Source organism: Polypterus senegalus, chromosome 1, assembly GCF_016835505.1.
Source record: "Polypterus senegalus isolate Bchr_013 chromosome 1, ASM1683550v1, whole genome shotgun sequence".
Lineage (NCBI taxonomy): Eukaryota > Metazoa > Chordata > Cladistia > Polypteriformes > Polypteridae > Polypterus > Polypterus senegalus.
The window spans coordinates 43,091,778-43,113,225 of record NC_053154.1 but is presented as its reverse complement, the minus strand read 5'-3'; the positions used below and the strand labels follow the sequence as shown (position 1 = coordinate 43,113,225).

Genomic DNA, 21,448 nt, shown 5'->3' with positions numbered 1-21,448 from the left:
ATGTTTACTCAATTATGCTAACCTCTTTTATAAGTTATTTTCATCTGTTAAACAAATAAATGTAAATGTTTTATTGCCTCCATTTACAATTTTAAGATCCATAAATTATTAAAGCAGTGGAATCTGGACATTTCTCAGCAGTCTCTTGTTGTCATAGCCATCCTAATTGAAACAATATGTCATGTGACTGAACTACCTTCATAAAAAAAAGATTAAGCATTCAAGATAAAAAAAAAAATCTTCCATCTGTCTATTTTTCAATTTCTGTAACCCATTCATTCCATTACAAGCTGGTTGAGCAGACAGCCCAGCCCTCTTATGGACACTCCTAAGAGAAACATTGTCCACACGGACAAAAGAAATAGAGGCAAAAACTGGAGATGGACAGAAGCAAACAGGAGCAGATGGAAATCGAGATATATAAACAGGCAGGGAGCACCATACCTAAAGATAAAGAATCAAAGAACAAAGCTAGAATCACAACATTAGAAATCAATGTCAGAATTTTAGCTTTTGGATCCCAAAGCTTGGATATTTAGTGCAGCATGCCACCATCTTAGAGACCTGATGACACACTACATCACATGACTTCCTGCAATGGGCATAGATACTGTAAACAATATGTGCTGGGACGAGAAAAAGCATTAAAATTATAAATAAGATGAAAAACAGGTCTGAAAATAAAAGAAACAAGATCTCCAGAACCCTAAAACCCTGTTCATAACAGGCCACATTTTCACATGTGTCAAATTACTTTTAAGAAAATCTTCACTTGTTTTAGATGTGAATAACACCTCATTGCAGTAACATGCTTAGATGTTACACTGAACAAGTTGTTGATCTCAGCTAATTTATACATCAATGCACTATACTTAATCACCAATCACAGCAGTCCTATTCAAAACAGAGAAGCTCTGACCAATCAGGTGACTGTGACCATATATTTTATTTACATAGCTTTATCCAATTATGAACTCCACACAATTTTCCTTCATGTGCAAAATAAAGATTTCAGACAGTGGACGAACAGCCTAGTTAAATTCAATGTTTATAAATTATTGTTCAGTGATATTGCTGACTATTTGCATTTAGTGGTTTGCTTTTCATGAATTTCTGTCTATTCTTTTTTGTTGTTTGTCTTTATTGTTGGTTTCACGTCTCTAACTCTGTCTACAGTGCACTAACAACAGCCTGTATGATGTGAATGGAGAGTTGTGAGTACTCAAGGTGTTAACGTGAGAGAAAGATATGGGAGTGTGTTCTAATAACTGGAATTATAACATATAATTAAATAATATGAAAAAAATAGAAGTGATAACTCTTATGAATCATTGTAGTATGCCGCTACTGTTCCCTCTAAGTGTATGGTTACAGGTGTTATGAATAAAGAACTGTCCAAAACCAAAATCACCTCCCCAAACTCAAATAACAATGACATCCATCTATCCATTATCCAACCCGCTATATCCTAACTACAGGGTCATGGGGGTCTGCTGGAGCCAATCCCAGCCAACACAGGGCACAAGGCAGGAAAGAAACCCCGGGCAGGGCGCCAACCCACCCAATTTAATAAAATCAATGGATTTAACAAAATAATAGAATAAATAAATGGTTTACAAAAATTAAGGGTAGGTGACTTACGCACAATGGAATTAAAGAAACAAAAATACTTAGAAAAAAGCTAATCTGAAAATTAAAAAGAAAGAGCAGACATAAAAGAACCTCCAAGTCACACTGAAATCCCAACAGCTATATGCCTAACATAGAAATAATGGTCTAGCCTGAAAATTTTGAACAGTCAGTCAGTCATTAGCCAAACCGCTAAATCCTAACACAGGGTCATGGGGGTCTGCTGGAGCCAATCCCAGCTAACACAGGGCGCAAGGCAAGAACAAATCTAGGGCAGAGCGCTAGCCCACCGTAGAAATTTTAAACAAGTTAAACTAATTCATTTTAAGGCTAAACCCCAAAACAAACATAAACTGTAAAGGCAGCAAAGTTAAAACACTCAAAAAAGTTATTAAGGATACAACGATGTGCTCAAGAACCGCTGTGTGCACAAGAAAACCGAGAGAGAATAACACAGTCAAAAGTGGGGTCAGGTCAAAACTGGGAGGGCAATCAACATCAAGCAACCAGAAACTAAAAGGGCAACATAAAGATCAAAGGTTAAGGAGGTCAGAAGGAGGCCATAACCAAAATACAGAATCTCAACATTAGGGCCTCCTTGAAAATAAAGCTATAACTATTGGTAAAAGTCTCGGAGTGTTGTTGAATCCAAAGCAGTGTGGGATCACCACCATATCTGTTTTGTCACATCCAGTGATATAATCGTTGGTGCTGATTATGGTCACATAATAGGAACCAAAATGGCTTTACATAAATAAAGGCAATATAATAGTAATGAAAAACAATTGTAAAATTTCAAAATCAAATACGAAGCTAATGTCTGAAATTAAATTCTCACATAGAAAAACCTCAGATTAGGCAAAAAGAAGCCTATGAAAGCAGCCAATACTTCAAGAGTGTTAGGAAGCCACAGGCAATGTTACAATAAGCAGCTGCAGCCAAGGCTAGTCTTTGTATTTCCCTCAGGCAACTGCATCTTTAAATTCCACTGCACCTGAGGACAGTGAACTACCAAGAAGTACCACCCCTTATTAAATGAACTAGTCAGGAAAAAAGGCACAGGGGGACAAAGAAATAAGAAAAAATTCCAAATCAAAAAAGGGTGAAAAAGGTGAGATTAGGACAAGGACCCACCAAACCACAATAATTGGGAGATAAATCCTACCTGTCATTCTCAGCTACAAGGCAGAAATCATTCGTGCATGGGGTGCCAGTCCATCATCAGATACATTCATTTACTTATTTACTTCCACACTCAGTAATACTCCAGTCCTACAGGCGGCAGTAAATATCAAATGCAGCACTAAAAAGTGCAGCTCTTAGATCAGTTGATCATCACAATTAAGACAATGCACCACTTGATCAAAGAAAGCATCTGTGGTGCAACATGATATCAGTCAGACATTTTCTAATACACTTAGTCCTGAACTGGGTCACAGGGGATGCTGGAGCCCATCCCAGCTAGTTTAGGGTGCATGGCAGTTACAAACCCTGCACAGGGTGTCAATCCATCACAGGGTAAACTCACACACACACTCAAACCAGCCACACACTAGGGCCAATTTAGTATTACCAGTCCACCAGTCACGTAACCTGCATGTCTTTGGACAGTGGGAAGAAACCGGAGACACAGTCATGGGCAGAACATACAAACTGCGTGCAAGCAGGACCCAGGACATGAACCCTGATCTCACTACTATGAGATGGTAGTACTTCAACTGTGCCACCATGAGGCCCACAACATGATATAAAATGGTGAAATTCAAATAAAATGACTTAGTCTTTTATTTAATACCAGTAACGGCGCACTGCACAATAACGTGCAGCAAATACACTTGACTTGAGCATTCCTAGTTTCCATCCACTTTCTCTGTACATTCAGCATTCATTTGCTCAGAAATTGATGTGCTTGCTGCTTCCTGAGCAGCTCTTCTTTTCTCCACCCTAGTGGCCTGCTTCTTCTGTTCTTTTGTCGGGCATCTTTTTGCGTTAGAACTGATCAAGTCAGTGCTTGTGTTGCAATTACTTAGTACATTTTCCTTAATTTTTCACTTAAGCTGGCACTTAAGTCTTCGATCTGCCTCAAGAATGATTTAAGATATGAAGAGGTAGAGGAAGTGACGGCGAAGGTGGTAGGGATGAGAACGGCATCCATACGAATGCGCCACCCTGCTACAGAGAGTTGATTCTACAATAAAATAAAATACAAATAAAAAGAGGAATAACCTTGGAGGTCAATCATCACCCTGAAAGCGGATGTTAGACATCACGTAGTATATGTGTGGCAGATTTCAGGTCAATCAGTCAAATGGTTTGCGAGCTACAGGTGATCTAAAATCCTGGACAGACAAACGGACAGCCACGGTAGCGTATTATATATAAAGATTTTGAGATGAGTACCCAGGCACACACACTCACTTTTGTAAACTAATCCCAAATATTGTACTGACTGCAAAAAAGGCAGACAGTTCACAAAATTTAGAGTGAGGATCACAAGAAAGAATGGAGTAAAATGCAAAGCAAAGGTCAAGACTGAAAAAGAAAACGCGCGATACGTCAGGGCCAAATCACAAACCTAAATCAAAGTGAGAAAAACAGAGCTTGTTTTTAGAACCAGTAAGAAAATGTCAAAAGAATCATAAGTGGCTACATTTTGTCGTCTTTGTTATAAAATGGCTGTCGAGATGACTTTTTTAACCCTTTGCGAATAACCCCTGATGTCGTGACCCTAAAGGCCACACCCACAGCAACCAGAACACAACATGACGGCTGATTCCACAAAATGGTGGGGCACATGGACAAAAAACGTAAAATAAGAGTCATTTTCTAAAGGAAGACTCCAATCAAGGAAATGACCACTGAATTTAATTCATTTAGTATAAAAAAAGTCCAAAAATGACAAAGAGATGGTTTTAATAGCTCAAGAAAAGCTTGAAAAAATGAAAAAGAAACTCCATTCAAAACAGTTGTTATATGGGACCAAGGTCAGATTAAGACCCTTGCGGACTCCAGGGTGTCAAATATCAAAAGATGCTCCTACTTTATTATTCCCACCAGGGAAATGCACATACCCAGACATTATAAACATCACATCTATCAATAATACTGTAAATCACACAGAGATTGAAGAAAAAAAAAACAAGTTTGTGTCAGGTCATCTTCCCTTTTCGTTTATTGGTATATTACAATGAATGTAACAAACTGATGAATGCAGCATCTCATCTACAGGAAATCAACGTCTTATACCAAAGTTAAACATTTTCAATAAGACTGTGCCGTGTTGTGCCAAAATAGCAATATGTAACTGAGCAGTTTGGGTTCACATGTTTGAACCAAATAAAAAAAAAAGACCATCTAGAGAATTCTTTATAGGGGCTCGGTGATGTTTGATGTGTCTTATCTCCTCCATTCCTCTCATTGTCTTCAACATTGTTGTTCACATCTGTGTCAGTGTTATGGGTGCTATAGACTGCACTTTACTGCTTAAGCTGCTCGATGCGGTCATATCAGCCATTTCCTGACTATCCGTAAGGTCAGTCACATTTGTCTCAAGTGCAGTATTGGCGGCTTCTTTAAATCATCATTTTGATTTATTTTTTGAAAAAAACTGCCAATGTCAGGTACAGTTTTCAAAAAACATTCATCTTTTGCTTTGCTTTCTTTTTTCATTTTTTTTCACCACACCACTGGGCTTTTGTTTTGATCTGCCCTACATTTTGACTTTTTCTCTTTTTGCAACACAGCAATGATCTCATAAAAGTGATCTATGAGACACTTGCCATGTTCTTGCCCCAAATGTTAACAACCAGCCTGTGTCACCCTGTGTAGTGGGAAGGATGACACCAAACTACACACTGGGTGTCTTGTAGTTCGGGACCAATCGTGTCACACTTGAGAAGTGTTAGACATGGAGACATAGACACAAAAAGATGGTATTTACTAAAATAAAAGTGGGTTTTATTTACAGGGGCACAGAAAAAACAGTATCAGGCCATCTTTTTTATCATAGTCCTCACCGCAACTAACACACAAAACACAAAAGCAATGTTCCAATTGAAAATAGTGATTAATATTTATAGTGATTATTGCCAGACCCAAAGAATCAAAAATAATAAATGTATATACATAAAAAATAGTCTTCCCAAATAAAAATTGCAGTCAGGAAGATCCTAAACAAAACAAAGTCCTTCCAATGAATCCCAAAAATATTTGCAGACAAAAAAATCTGTGTATATACAAAAAAGGACATAAAGTACACCAGAAACCCTAATCATATAAATGCCACCACCAAACCTGTATTGTAACTAGGAGAGATGTATAGCTTTATATATTCAAAAAGAAAATACATACAAATAAGGCACAGACACTATGCTTGATGTACTACTTGGATTAACTACACCAAACTCACTCTTCAGGCAACTTACTCAAAATATGACCCCAGGGGAACAGCAGCTTCCAGCCAATCCTGTGTCACGCTGCTCCCTTCATCCAATTGCGGCTGACGCAGGTGCATTCTGTGTATGTGCTACGCCCAACCCGTGCAAGGCCTGCATTAAGATGCATGGCAGCCTTGTGTGCTCGCACAATGGGCTTCAATTGGAAAAGCCGACCTGTTCTCTGGAGTTACTATGGTAAGTTTCCTTCTTGAAATTTTATCTTGGGATCTCTTTCATCTAACTAATGCATGTATGCATAAAACTAACTTTCCACATTTCTTTTCTCTGCAGCGGCAGGTGGCTATGACGACGCTTGCATTTTGACCGGGTACAGGCAAAGTCCAGTAGACCTTTCCTGGACATGTGTCTACACTGCTGTCAGCCGAAGTGAAATTTAGACGTTCGCAGAAGCATCCACTAATGAAAAAGGTAAGTGCCTTTATTGTTCAAAGTTTAAACTCTTACACTAGTCTTAGAACATTCCTATAATATAGTAATGCCTGGTAAGTGCATTACCGCACAGCCAGGACTCATATTTTTCTTTTGAAAACTTTTTATTCAGGTCAGATGGAATAGGTTTATAATCATGAAAGTGTGTGCTGGATATTTAATTACTGTGTGTGCCTGTACTGTAGGTAAAAACTTTTATTAAACTTTTTTTTTCCCTCACATATGTTAAGGCCCTTTTTCAAGTAGGGTCCCTGGGTGCACACCCAAATCACCCTGATGGCAGATCCCATCATCCTCAAATTTTTGACCAATCCTAAATTATGAAGAAGGGTTCAGATGACCCTCAAGTGCACATCATCAAAAATGAATGATCCTCCATTCCTCTTAACTCTTTGAGGGCTGAATATTTTTTCCAAAAAACAGTTTCTGAAAATCAATGGTTGCACAAAAAATCAACATAAAACGTCTGTTGATCCATGCTGTGGCTGCCAGTTTGCAAAGAATGTGCAGCAGTCATGGTTGCAGTGCATTGCAATGTGGTTTCTATCTCTTATCATTGTTAAGTGGCAGTCCTCCCTAGCGAACATTGTCAGTACCATGATCAGCTGGGGACCAATCAGCTGAAGCTGGAACCTCACATTCGTTTTTGATCGCTTGTATCAAAATCGGTGTCCGACAAGTCATAGTCCAGTTCAGAGATAATAGGCAAAATGTTGTCTCCGGAGTATTTTGCTTTATGCATTCGCTTTGATCTCTTGCCAAATGTCAGCCCCATTTTTGCCATTGTTTGTGCCTTGCTACTCACAGGAATGCAGGAAATCTCAGTCAAACCAATGAATCTAACTTTCCTTCTAGCAACAAGAGTTCAACTAAAACGTAACAGTTGTTTTTTTCACAGTTTACAGTTGATTACCATCATCAACTCCTCCTTTTGACAAAAGTCGATATCACCCCTGAAAGAGTTAAGTTGACTTGGTTTGGTGGAGTATGTCCTAAGCTGCAGTTGACCCGTTAATACTGATTGTGCCAAACCAATCTTTTAAATTTTTCTCAGCAGAAAACTACTATAGTTGAACTGAAGATTATTTCTGAAGATGAAGATTTTCTGAAAGTAGAAGCTGCAGGTTTAAATTGGATCTCATGTTGGTTAACTGACCAACAGAAGACAAAGAGTACAGATAAAAGGAGAATGCTCAGTGTAGAGTGAGGTCATCAATGGAGTTCCTCAGTGGTCTATCCTTGGACCATTACATTTTCTGATTAACAGTACAGTAATACCTCCTCGATCGCGGGGGTTGCGTTCCAGAACCCCCCGCGATAGATGAAAATCCGCGAAGTAGAAACCATATGTTTGTGTGGTTATTTTTATATATTTTGAGCCCTTATAAACCCTCCCACACTGTTAACTTTATTAGAGCCCTCTAGACATGAAATAACACCCTTTAGTCAAAAGTTTAAACTGTGCTCCATGACAAGACAGAGATGACAGTTCTTTCTCACAATTAAAAGAATGCAAACATATCTTTCTCTTCAAAGAATGCGTGTCAGGAACAGAGAATGTCAGAGAGAGAAAGAGTGCGCGAGAGAAAAGCAAACAATCAAAAAATCAATACGTGCTTTTGGGCTTTTAAGTATGCCGAAGCACCGCGATAAGGCGCCATTTTTTAGAGAAGCGTCCGTATCCTTTAGGCAAATAGCCTCTGTGCAAACAGCCCCTCTGCTCACACCCCCTCCATCAAGCAGAGAGAGTGAGAGAGACATAGAAAAGCAAACAATCAAGCACCGCGTGGGAAGCATATCATATATCATTGAGTTTTATTTAATACGTAATACATGCTCTGATTGGGTAGCTTCTAAGCCATCCGCCAATAGCGTCCCTTGTATGAAATCAACTGGGCAAACAAACTGAGGAAGGATGTACCATAAATTAAAAGACCCATTGTCCGCAGAAATCCGCGAACCAACGATAACTTTGTGATATATATTTAGATATGCTTACATTTAAAATCCACGATGGAGTGAAGCCGCGAAAGTCGAAGCGCGATATAGTGAGGGATCACTGTATATTTATGACATACAGTAGATATTGGTATAGTTAGCAAACTTGAGAAATTTGCAGATGATGCTAAAATTGCAGGCAGGCACGACAGACACTGAGGAGGCAGCATAAACAATTCAAGAAGACATGGACAAGTTTCAGATCTGGGTGAATACTTGGGAAATGCAGTTTAATGTAAAGTGCTACACATGGCGAAAAGGAACATCAATTATAAATACAAGATGGGAGACATTGTCCTACAGGAAGCAACCTCTGAAAAGGATTTAGGGGTACATGTTGAAAGAACATTTTCATAATCTAAACAATGAGCAGAAGAAAATAAAAAGGAAAATAAAATGTTAGGACTTATCATTTAAACTGTTGAATATAAGTCAAGGGACATTATTCTGAGATTATTTAATGCATTAGTAAGACCACATCTGTAGTATTGTGTGCAGGTCTGGTCAGACTGAACCCAGGAAGCACGTCTTTATGCAAAGGGTTGTGGAAATCTGGAGCAAACTACCAAGCCAAGAAGTTGAACCTGAAATATTGAGAACCTTTAAAAAGTATCTGGATGAGATATTGGGAATTCTTATCTACAGTTGAAGTCAGGAGCTTACATAGACTTAGAGTGAATTCCTTAAAAGTCACTTTATAACCCCTCTGCAGATTTTAAACTAACAAACTGTAAATTTGACACATCGTTTAAGATATCTACTTTGTTCAGGTCAAATGGAAAGATTATTTCACTTTTTGTTGACTATATCACAGTTCTAGTGGGTTACAAGTTTCCATACACTTTATAATAATGATTCATTACATTTATATAGCGCTCTTCTCAATACTCAAAACACTATTGTTAACTGTGCATTTAAACAGGTTGGAAAATTCCAGAAAATGATTTCAAGCATTTAGGCAATTAGCTTCTGATGGCCAATTAGTCTAATTCAGGTCAACACGTGAATGTATATTAAGGCCTACCATCAAACTTACTGCCTCTTTTCTGGACATAATGGAAAAATAAAAAAAAATCAGCCAGAAATCTGTTTCATCCTTGGGAACATTTTCCAAATGCCTGAACATTCTATGTTCATCTGTACAAATGATAATACTCAAGTATTAACACCATGGGACCACACAGCCATCATACCACTCCAGAAGAAGACTCATTCTGTTTTCTACAGAAGAACTTAATTTGACACGAAAATTGCAAATCAATCCCAAAATAACAGCAAAGAACCCTGCGAAAATGGTGGCGGAAACAGGCAAACAAGTATCTATTTCCACAGTAAAACACAGTATAACCTGAAAGGCTGCTCAACAAGGAAGACGCTACTGCTCCAAAGCCACCATAGAAAACCTAGACTACAGTTTCCAATGGCAAATGGAGACAAAGATCTTATTTTCTAGAGAAATGTCCTCTGGTCTGATGAATACAAGATTGGACTGTTTGGCCATAATGACCATTGTTTTGTTTGAAGGAAAAAGGATGAGGCTTGCAACCCAAAAAACACCATCCCAACTGTCAAGCATGGTGGTGGGATGATCATGTTATGGGTGAGCTTTGCTTCAGAAGAGACTGGTGCACTTCACAAAATAGATGGCATCATGAGGAAGAAAATGATGAAGATACACTGCAGCAACATCTCATGAGCTCATCAAGGAAGCTGAAGCTCAGTCGTAAATGGGTCTTCCAAATGGACAACAACCTCAAGCATACCCCCAAAGTTGAGACAACATGGGTTAAGGACAACACGGTCAAGGTACTGGTGTGGCCATCACAAAGCTCTGACTTCAATCTAATTGAAAATTTGTGAACAGAACTTGTAAAGTATCTGTGAGCAAAGAGCCCTATGAACCTGTCCCAGTTACATATTCCAGCAACTTATTGTAAGGAGCTTGTGGAAGGCAACCCAAAACATTTGGTTCAAGTTAAACAATGTAACTTGAAGGGAAATGCTACCAGATATTAACAAAGTGTATGTAAACTTGTGACCCACAGCAATTGTGATATACAGTAGTCAATAAAAAAGTGAAATCCTCTGTCTGTGAATAATGTTGGAAAAAATTACTTTATCCTTGCACATAGTGGATGTCTTAAGTGATATGACAAATTTATATTTTGACAGTATAAATTCTGTGGAGGCATTATGAAATGAGTTTTAAAGAATTCACCCTAAGTGTATGTAAAGTTCTGACTTCAACTGTATTAGCTAAACAAACCAATGGACTGAATGGTCTCCTATCGGTTGTCATATTTCTCATGTTCTAATAGGCTGTGACTCTACTAGACCATGCAATGGAAACGCAGGTTTCAGAATAAGGGTGGAAATTATATTCTAATAATTCTGTAGTCAATAGTCAATGACAACCCTTAACTAGCAGGGAATGTATATTTTGCCAGGAGACTACATGAGTTAGAGGTGGTACCCTAGGCCCTCTTTGTTAAAATTTCATGAGTTTATGAGTCAGGAATGGAAAGGGATGAGCTAAACACCACTGAATGACAAAAGGATTCACCATGATGTATTCAGATATTAATGCTTGAGTCCATTCTCTAAACACCTTTTTATCTTACAGTAATGGGGCCATTTAGCACAGTATACATGTATCTTCATAGTCAAAGCCTAAACTGAAAGCATAAAATTAATCAACAACTCTCTGAATTTTTATCACCACATGAGCACCTTCTTATTATTTCAATGTAATTGTAATAATCTGCCATACTGGAGAAAGCATATGACAGGGTGTCTCGAGAGAAGCTATGGTATTGTATGAGGAAGTCGGGAGTGGCAGAGAAGTACGTAAGAGTTGTACAGGATATATACAAGGGAAGTGTGACTGTGGTGAGGTCTGCGGTAGGAGTGACTGATGCATTCAGCATGGAGGTGGGATTACATCAGGGATCGGCTCTGAGCCCTTTTTTATTTGCAATGGTGATGGACAGGATGACAGACGACATTAGACAGGAGTCCCCGTGGACTATGATGTTTGCTGATGACATTGTAATCTGTAGCAATAGTAGGGAGCAGGTTGAGGAGACCCTGGAGAGGTGGAGATATGCTCTAGAGGAGAGGAATGAAGGTCAGTAGGAACAAGACAGAATACATGTGTGTAAATGAGAGGGAGGCCAGTGGAGTGGTGAGGATGCTAGGAGTAGAGTTGGCGAAGGTGGATGAGTTTAAATACTTGGGATCAACAGTACAGAGTAATGGGGATTGTGGAAGAAAGGTGAAAAAGAGTGCAGGCAGGGTGAAATGGGTGGAGAAGAGTGTCAGGAGTAATTTGTGACAGATGGGTATCAGCAAGAGTGAAAGGGAAGATCTACAGGACGTTAGTGAGACCAGCTATGTTATATGGGTTGGAGACGGTGGCACTGACCAGAAAGCAGGAGACAGAACTGGAGGTGGCAGAGTTAAAGATGCTAAGATTGTGACAAGGATGGACAGGATTAGAAATGAGGACATTAGAGGGTCAGCTCAAGTTGGACAGTTGGGAGACAAAGTCAGAGAGGTGAGATTTCATTGGTTTGGACATGCGCAGAGGAGAGATGCTGGGTATATTGGGAGAAGGATGCTAATGATAGAGCTGCCAGGGAAGAGGAAAAGAGGAGGCCTAAGCGAAGGTTTATGGATGTGGTGAGAGAGGACATGCAGGTGATGGGTGTAACAGAGCAAAATGCAGAGGACCAAAAGATATGGAAGAAGTTGATCCGCTGTGGCAACCCCTAACGGGAGCAGCCGAAAGAAGAAGAACAAGATCATATAATAGAGTCACTTAGACAAAGGTAAACATTGAATGTGACTTTCGCCTTACAGTACATATACATGCAATGCAATTGGATTATTCAAGTGCTTCATATGAGAGAACTTAGCTGATTCCACATGTGTTACTTATGTGCATATTCAGACTCCCTCAGGACTTTTCATTGGGTTGGAATGGGAAATCTGATTCCTGCAAAACACTAAAACTCTTGTTTTATTTTCTTGCTGCAACTGAAATACTGAGGTGAGCTTTTCAGCAATCATAAATCAGATAAACGGGAAAAGAAGTTATGACGGCATTGGTGGTTAGGAAAAAAGGGGGAAAAAATTAAAAACAAATGCTTTGACACGGATGAGGCTGAATTGCATTGTTGTATGACAAGATGTCAAAAATGAAAACAGCTGTGCGCAGTGTTTGTCCAGCTAAACAAAACAAAATCAGCCCCTCAAATCCCTGGAGAATTGAGCTTTCTTTGATGGCTTTCTCCCAGTCACTGAGACAGCGGACGCCTTCAGTTTCATTCCCATGTTCTAATGCCACCTCTGTTGCAGCTTCTTGCCATGTCACACTGGATTTAGAAAACCACACCAGTGCAAATGCCCTTAATGAAGACAGAATGGTAAACTGTTGACTACACTATTTCATTTCATAAGGGTGGCTTCAGAGATCTGGTTTAATTCCCACCAGGCTACATATTCAATAAGGGAGTTTATTAAAATAGTGTCACTCACAAAATAGGAATTATTCTTGGATGGGGTCTCTCACATGACATATCATTCACACTAGAAGTTCCAGGTCAATGATAGGAACCAACACTCAACCAGACAAAGTCCATGTATGCACACAGATATAAACCAGAGTTACCGATTAACCTAACATACATAATATGGCCAAACATTTGTGGTCTCCTAACCATCAGACCACCATGAGCTTCTTGGACATCCCATTCCAAAACCGTAGGCAATAATATGGAGTTGTCCCCGATTTGTGGCTATAACAACCTCCACTCTTCTAGGAAGGCTTTCCTCAAGATTTTGGAGTGTGTCTGTGGGAGTTTGTGCACATTTAGCCAAAAGAGCATTTGTGACTGTGAGGTGTGATGCTGATGAGAGACAAGAAGACCAGGCCTATTGGAATGTGTGTTATATAATAAACACTTTAAAGCTCTCCAGTTAACTCTAAACAAGTTAAATCGTGTGGATGGGTGCATGAAAATGTTTTGTCATCAAAAGGTTCCACGTCCAGGGTTGGCTCCTGTCTTACACCCGTAACACAAGAAGAGGTAAAGCAATTAGAGAAAATGGATGGATGGAAGCTTAGCTACGAGAATATGATTTGTAGCTTCACACATTAAATATTTTACAGAAAGATCAAATAACTTGAGTGCCATTTAAACAAACATTGAACTCCAGGTAGATTGTGTTATTTAATTTTGTCTTTAAACAATACTTTTGTGCTTTTATGGGCATACACTAAATTGAAAGCTGATTTTCCAAAAAAAAGTATGGCGCATCAGAAAAAAGCAGATTTCTTTATACCACTAAAGACCTTAGCGTGCACAAGTAATTCAAAACAAAAACCAGAAACATTCCATAGAGAAAATTTCAAAGGCATTGAGGCAAAAAACCTTGCTTTGTATTTCAACATGTCTGATGTGACTAAACTCGGGAGTAAATTAGTTTCCATCACATTGATGTAGAAAAAGATCCAAAAATACAAATTACACAAAAAATAAACTTTTAAGTCAACATTACTTTCAAACAAACAAATTAACTTTATGAGTAAAATACGATTCAGAAACAACTTTAATCTTTATTGTCCATCCATCTATTGACAAAACTCATTAATTCCTGTACAAATTCATGGATATTGTGTATCTCTTCATTTACCTTTATGCAGAAGTTTTGTTATGCAGGTCAGGATACTTTTCTTTAAAAGTAAACACTATGAAGGGTTTTTGTTCAGTATATGTACCACATGTTGCACTTGCAATATTAAAAACAACTAAAAATTAAACAAAATTTCATCTGTGTTGATTGTATAATTTTGATTTTTTACAGAAGAATATTATTAAAAAACACATTTGAAAGGCTATTTGTAAACCCCACACTCTTTTGATAGACAGGACATTGAGAATTATTTGAATGTTGACCTAAAATTGACATCTGGAAAAACAAGGATATGTTTACAACCTGAGTTTATATGTATGTATGTTTGTACTGTTTGTATGTACTGTATGTATGTATGTATGCACTGTATATATGTATGTATGTTTGTACTGTATATGTGTATGTATGAATGTACTGTATATGTGTATGTATGAATGTACTGTATATGTGTATGTATGTATGTATGTATGTACTGTATGTATGTATGCATGTATGTTTGTACTGTGTGTATTTATGTATGTTGTTACAGCTTACTGCACTTTCTCCTACCAGAATATCTATGACCTCAGGTAAGACCACCAGGACAGACATTAAAAATTCTAGATGCCTCTCATCATGTTTGTCATGATCTTTAGGAAGGAAACTGGAGTCAAGGGCCCAAGATACATCCCTGAAGTGTCTCCAATAATCCCAATAAATACAACTGCACCAAGCAATAGCAAGATTAACCACAAGTAGTTACCCCTGCATTTTCAACTGAACTACAGTATAAGAGACATTAGATGGCCAGTTTGTAATCATTTTCAGCGCAGAAGAGTTGTAGTCCATTACATACTGGCCCACTATTAGGTCCACTTAAATCTTAACATTAAGAATATTTCTTTAATAAAATGTCACAAAAACTGGTCTTAACACTTACTGTACGCCTGATATCCTGTCACTTTGAAGATATGGGGTTAGTGAGACTGAGAAACAGAGACAGACAGACCACCTCCTGCCATGCAATATGACACTCTCCTAACTGCAGTTTAAAAGTCAGGAGCCCCCTTACTGACTTGACTGGACAAAGTTGTTCTTTAGCTCAACTGGATAAGCTGTCCCTTATTGTCTCTGAGGCAGATTTGTAACCAGCCTCTTGGTGTGAGAGCGTGAAATAGAAAATTAAAGTACCAGGGGCCTCATGTATAACGCCGTGCGTAGAATTCGCACTATAACATGGCGTAAGCACAAAAGCCGAAATCTGTGCGTACTCCAACTTCCACGTTCTTCCGCTACATAAATCCCGATCAGTGTGAAAACTAACGCTCATGCACGTGCTTTATGTAACGCCTCAACTCCTCCCAGAATTCCGCCTCTTTGAATATGCAAATCAATATAAATCACCCTTAAGCGCAGCCTTCTGTGAAAAGACAATGGGAAAAGCACGGGGGAAAATATAAGAATTTCAGCGAATACCAAGTGGAGGCAAAGGAAACACATACTATTTGCTCAAATAAACCGTGATATAATCAACAAAAGGAAGCTGATCGAGTGACATAGCGTGTTGGAGAAACTTGAATGCTCATGTTCAGAAAATCGCACAGTGCCGGAAATAAAAAAGAAGTCACATATCAAAGTCGCCGTGAAAAGCCGAGTTGTAAGCCCACTGTCTGAGTGTCATATGAAAGCTTATTAGGGTACAGAGAAAAAAGCCACATGGTGGGGAAAAAGCACGAAATGTCCACTTCAATCTCGACATTTCCACTTTAATCACGTAGTTTATTTTGTCATTAAAGTAGAACATCATAAACTTCATCTTAAAATCGTTTAATTAACCAGTTTCTCAAATCACATCGTAATTAAAGTAGCACGTTAAATGCTTTGTTTTGTATTTGATTTTCTATGTGCTCTGTGTGTGTGAATCACTACTTGTTTCTTAAACCGGTTCTCTTCCTCCAACTGGACACAGAGTCCATTACATTCGTGATATTACAGCTCTCTGAATAACTAAAATACTGAGATGTATACGTGATGTCATTTTCATGATGATAGGAGTTAAAGCATGTTATTAAACATGAGTTTCACGGCGCAGTGATTGTGTGTGACCTTCGATGAAATAATTTATTGCAGCAGTACTCGGGGCGGCTCTAGGCTTGTGGTGGCACTGGGCAGAGGAAGAATCAGTGGCTCCTTCGCCCGCCCGTCAGTAAGGTAGCTTATGCACGGTGGATGGCCACGTCCGCTGCAGACACTGCATAGCCGCCTCGTGCTCATGACACAAGCATTTAACTTTTGCCGAAATTTGTCGCTGTGTTTTTAGCTGTGTTGTTATTTTCTCTTTCTGTTTTATATTCAATATATATTGGCGTAGCCGTCACTGCAGTCAGTGCTTTTCTTTCCCTAAGTAACCAATCACCATACAATCAGCTCTGTAATAGAAGTTAAGCCATCTGTAAGCTTAGCCGATTCTTCAAAGCGTTTAAAGAACATTGAAATATCTTCGTAGTACATGTTTAATTATTCTATCCTACGACACTCCCAGTGAAGAATATAGATTATTTAAATGAAGTTAAAGTTTTATCTGTATAATTTAATAAACATATTTTGCTGCATTTCACCTTAAAAATGATATCGTCATCATCACTTTATAAAGTGGCCCAGATTGTGAGATATTATAACTGTAGTGCAAGTTTACAGTGGGGTGATTGTACTTATAAGTACAAACCGTTCTACAAGGAGCAATTGATTGAGTGCATTTAAAGTTCTTGGGATGAAACTGTTTCTGAACCGCGAGGTCCGTACGGGAAAGGCTTTGAAACGTTTTGCAGTGGCTGAGACAGCGTGTCCTTGAAGCTGTATATCGATAATTCCCTTTCCGATCAGCTGCTGCTGTGATTCACACTCAGATACAGTGATATAAATACTCCAAGTGGTGCAGTGAGAGTAATATGGAAAAAGATGATCCGCTGTGGCAACTCCTAACGGGAGGAGCTGAAAGAAGAAGAAGAAGAAGAAGAAGAAGTGAGAGTAACAACGCTAAAGCAGTTATGGTATTTGGAATACTATGGCTGTTCCCTGGACCATTATATTGTTACGAGTTAATTACAATCAGATGCATTACACTAATAAACAATATGCGGTTAGTTTCAGTGTATTTATAAAGCCGCGTCAGGAAAATAAAGAGTAACCACACAGGAACAGTAGCACTGCTTTGACGCTGGGTGCCGCCAGTTTGCAAAACCGAGCGGAGAACTTGCGAACGACAAGGTATGAGGTACCGTGGAAAAGTGCGTGGCTTTACGCCAAGTGTAGGTTTTATACATCGCGATTTGAACAGTGGAAAAGGTCTTACGCAACATTTCTGTGCATACGCATCATTTATACATGAGGCCCCAGGTGTTTTTTTACTGGTGAAACATAGTTGGCTAACTGCCCCATAACATTCAGATTACTCTTTATTTTGCCCAGGCTGGAGTTCCCAGAATCTGTCCTAGCTTCAGTGTATTCAAGTCAGGAACCCTTGATGAGAGCCAAATCATTTCAGGGTACACTCACTCTCATGCCCACCTGGACCCAATTTAGAGTTGCCACTTTATTATGGAAACATATGAAGACATGCAAACTCCACACGATTTGTGATTGGGCACAAAATTCAAAACCTGTAATAAACACTACTATAATATAATAATATAATATAATATAGGGTGGCACAGTGGGTAGCGCTGCTGCCTCACAGTTAGTAGACCCGTGTTCACTTCCCGGGTCCTCCCTGTGTGGAGTTTGCATGTTCTCCCCGTGTCTGCGTGGGTTTCCTCCCACAGTCCAAAGACATGCACGTTAGGTGCATTGGCGATTCTAAATTGTCCCGTGTGTGCCCTGCAGTGGGCTGGCACCCTGCCCAGGGTTTTTTCCTGCCTTGCGCCCTGTGTTGGCTGGGATTGGCTCCAGCAGACCCCTGTGACCCTGTATTTAGGATATAGCGGGTTGGATAATGGATGGATGGATAATATAATATAATATATAAAAGGCAAAGCCCTCACTGACTCATCACTAATTCTCCCACTTTCCATATGGGTAGGTTGCTGAAATTTTGTGTGCTCATTTCTTGCAGTATACTTACAAAAGTTAGGTATGTTTCATGTCCTATTGCAACACCCAATGGGGGGGATGGGTGTACCCCCTAAATTGTATATATAGATAGGGAAAAACCCTCCTCACTATTTCTGCAACTTCCAATATACATAGGAAGCCCAAATTTCCCATGCTCATCCTTTACACTGTACTTACAAACATTAAGTATGTTTTATTTCGTGCCCTGCCCTGTAACAAACTTTGGAAAATAACATCCTCTTTTTGGTATTCTCACCATTATGCTGTAAAGAACTTTCTAAACTGACCTTTCCTTTTGGTGGTTTCATTCCTTATTTCCATTAACAAACGATTGATTTCACAGCAGACATGCACAAGGGCTGCCCTCGGTCCCCCTTCCTTTTTCCGCATGGCCGCTGTCCGCGCACCTACCACGTGGTTGGCTCCTTGCCTATATATAGTAACGACATGCCACGCTCATGTGCCCCCTCACTTGCTTCCTTACTTTCCTCAGCTGTTCATCGTGCTCACTGCTCCCTTCTTCTTTACTCCAACTCTTCAAGCCTGTTATTGTTCTCATTCTTTCACATCTTCCTGCTGGTGACTCCTGCCTTTTCATTTACTCCACCGCTTCAAGGCTGTCATTGTTGGGCTTCCTTACTTGCTCACGTATGTCTTCCTGGTGCTGACTTCTGTTTTTCATATCCTGCTCCATCGCTTCTCGCCTTCCTTCATACTTTCTTTCTCAACGGGTGCAAGTTTACCCCGAATAACATGTCTATTCAGGTGATCACCGTCAATCACAATTTCACCAACCTGTACCCAGTGGATTCCATGACCCCAGGTTGCGCCTGCCTCTTCCATTCACTCTCTTACTTATTGCATGGCCATATCAGTCTCAGCCTTGATATCTGCAGATACATTGTGTCTTATGTACTAAATGACTGGGAGAGGTTCAAGGTGTGGACTGCTGACGGTACAGGAGACAATTATACTACACAGGACCATTAGAGCAGTGAAATGCTTAAGCTCTCAACCAATGGTTCTGCATGTGAACTAATAGCTGCTGTGGAATTGTTTTGTTGTCGCTTTGAAGTGTATAGAAATGGGGAAATAATTTACACCTTTGGACAACCAGGAATGTCTGTTAAACATCTTAGATTCACGGGTAGTGATTTGGGTAGTGGACATTTCGATGTTTATGAATGTTTCAACTCTGACAACGTGGACACAAAGTCATCAATGAAACCTGTTGTATCTTTACAACGGTTGACAAACGTGGAATTATAACTTGAACACAACACATCCTCCAAATACGAACCTGACTGAAAGAAATAATGATAATCAAATCCTTGATGACAGCAACACTCATAACAGTGACAAAACAATTACATTGATAATCATGTTACGTTATTTTTAAAATGTTTCCTTTTCTTTATCATAACTTCTTTAACACACTACTTGTAAAGCGTGGGTATTTTGCTAGTATCTATACTAATAAAAGGCAAAGCCCTGACTGACTCACTCACTCACTCACTCACTCACTGACTCATCACTAATTCTCCAACTTCCCGTGTAGGTAGAAGGCTGAAATTTGGCAGGCTCATTCCTTACAGGTTATTTACAAAAGTTAAGCAGGTTTCATTTAGAAATTCTACGCGTAACGGTCATAATTGAATTCTACTTACGTACATATATACGTCCATAGCCTGCAGCTCAGTCACTATATGAGGCGGAGTTGCGTCCCCCATCACCACGCCTCCCACGTAATTGGCTGCCTGCCTATATTACGTCCCCCATCCCCACGCCTCCCACGTAATTGACTGCCTGCCCATATAAGGCCGTCCATCAGCAGCAATCCAAGCTGTGAGAAAACAGTAAAAAGGAGGCATGTCAGACGTCGTGGTCATTTTCTGATGCAGCTAGACGGAAACAACTTTGTGACGCTGCCGCCAATACTCGCAGAAAAATCCACAAGTTAATAGACATGCTGTCGCTAAATACTCGCAGGCAATTCCACAAGTTCATAGACACGCTGCCGCTAAATATTCACAGGCAAATCCACAAGTTAATACCGGGAATGCCTGTTAAACATCTTAGATTCACGAGTACCGATTTGGATGGTGAGATGTCTATCGAGGTGATCACCATCGATCAAAGAACTGTCACTTATCGAGTGGTTTCCATGCCTGGAGAAGGCACCTACCTTTTCCATTCTCTTTGTTACATATTGCACGGCCATATCAGGCTCACTGTTGATATCCAGGGGGAACATTGTGTCTTATGTATTGAATGACTGGGAAAGGTTCAAGGTGTAGACTGATGACGGTACAGGAGATAATTATACTACACAGGAGCACTATAAAAGTGAAATGCTTAAGCCCTTCACCTATGGTTCTACATATGAGTTGATGGCTGCCAGTGAATTGTTCGGTTGTCGCTTTCAAGTGTACCGAAATGGCCAAATATTTTACACCTTTGGACAACCGCCAATGCCTCTTAAACATCTTAGACTCACAGGTGACGATTTCAGTAGTGGACACTTTGATGTTTATGAATGTTTAAACTCTCAAAAGCTGGATGCAAAGTTATCGATGAAGCCGGTTGTATGCTAACAACGCTTGACAGATGGCGAATGTCACTTCAACACAAGTCCTGCAAATACTAACGTAATTGAAACAAACCATGAAACTCAAGCTGATTATGACAGCAGCAATCCAAGCTGTGAGAAAACAGTAAAAAGAAGGCATGTCAGACGTCGTGGTACATTGTCTGATGCAGCTAGACGAAAACAACTTTGAGATGCTGTCGATAAATACTTGCAGGCAAATCCACAAGTTAATAGAGATGCTGTCGCTAAATACTTGCAGGCAATTCCACAACTTCATGGAGACGCTGTCGCTAAATACTCACAGGCAAATCCACAACTTCATAGACACGCTGCCGCTAAATATCCATCCATCCATTTTCCAACCCGCTGAATCCAAACACTGGGTCACAGGGGTCTGCTGGAGCCAATCCCAGCCAACAAAGGGCACAAGGCAGGAACCAATCCTGGGCAGGGTGCCAACCCACCGCAGGACACACACAAACACACCCCCACACCAAGCACATACTAGGGCCAATTTAAAATTGCCAGTCCACCTAATCGGCATGTCTTTGGACTGTGG

At 39.7% G+C, this 21,448-nt stretch overlaps 1 protein-coding gene across 1 annotated transcript in view; it reads right to left on the bottom strand.

Annotated features, from left to right (window-relative positions):
* The window catches only part of dennd2b (DENN domain containing 2B), a 419,955-nt gene that overhangs the window by 375,106 nt on the left and 23,401 nt on the right, over nt 1-21,448 (bottom strand). The window lies entirely within an intron of this gene.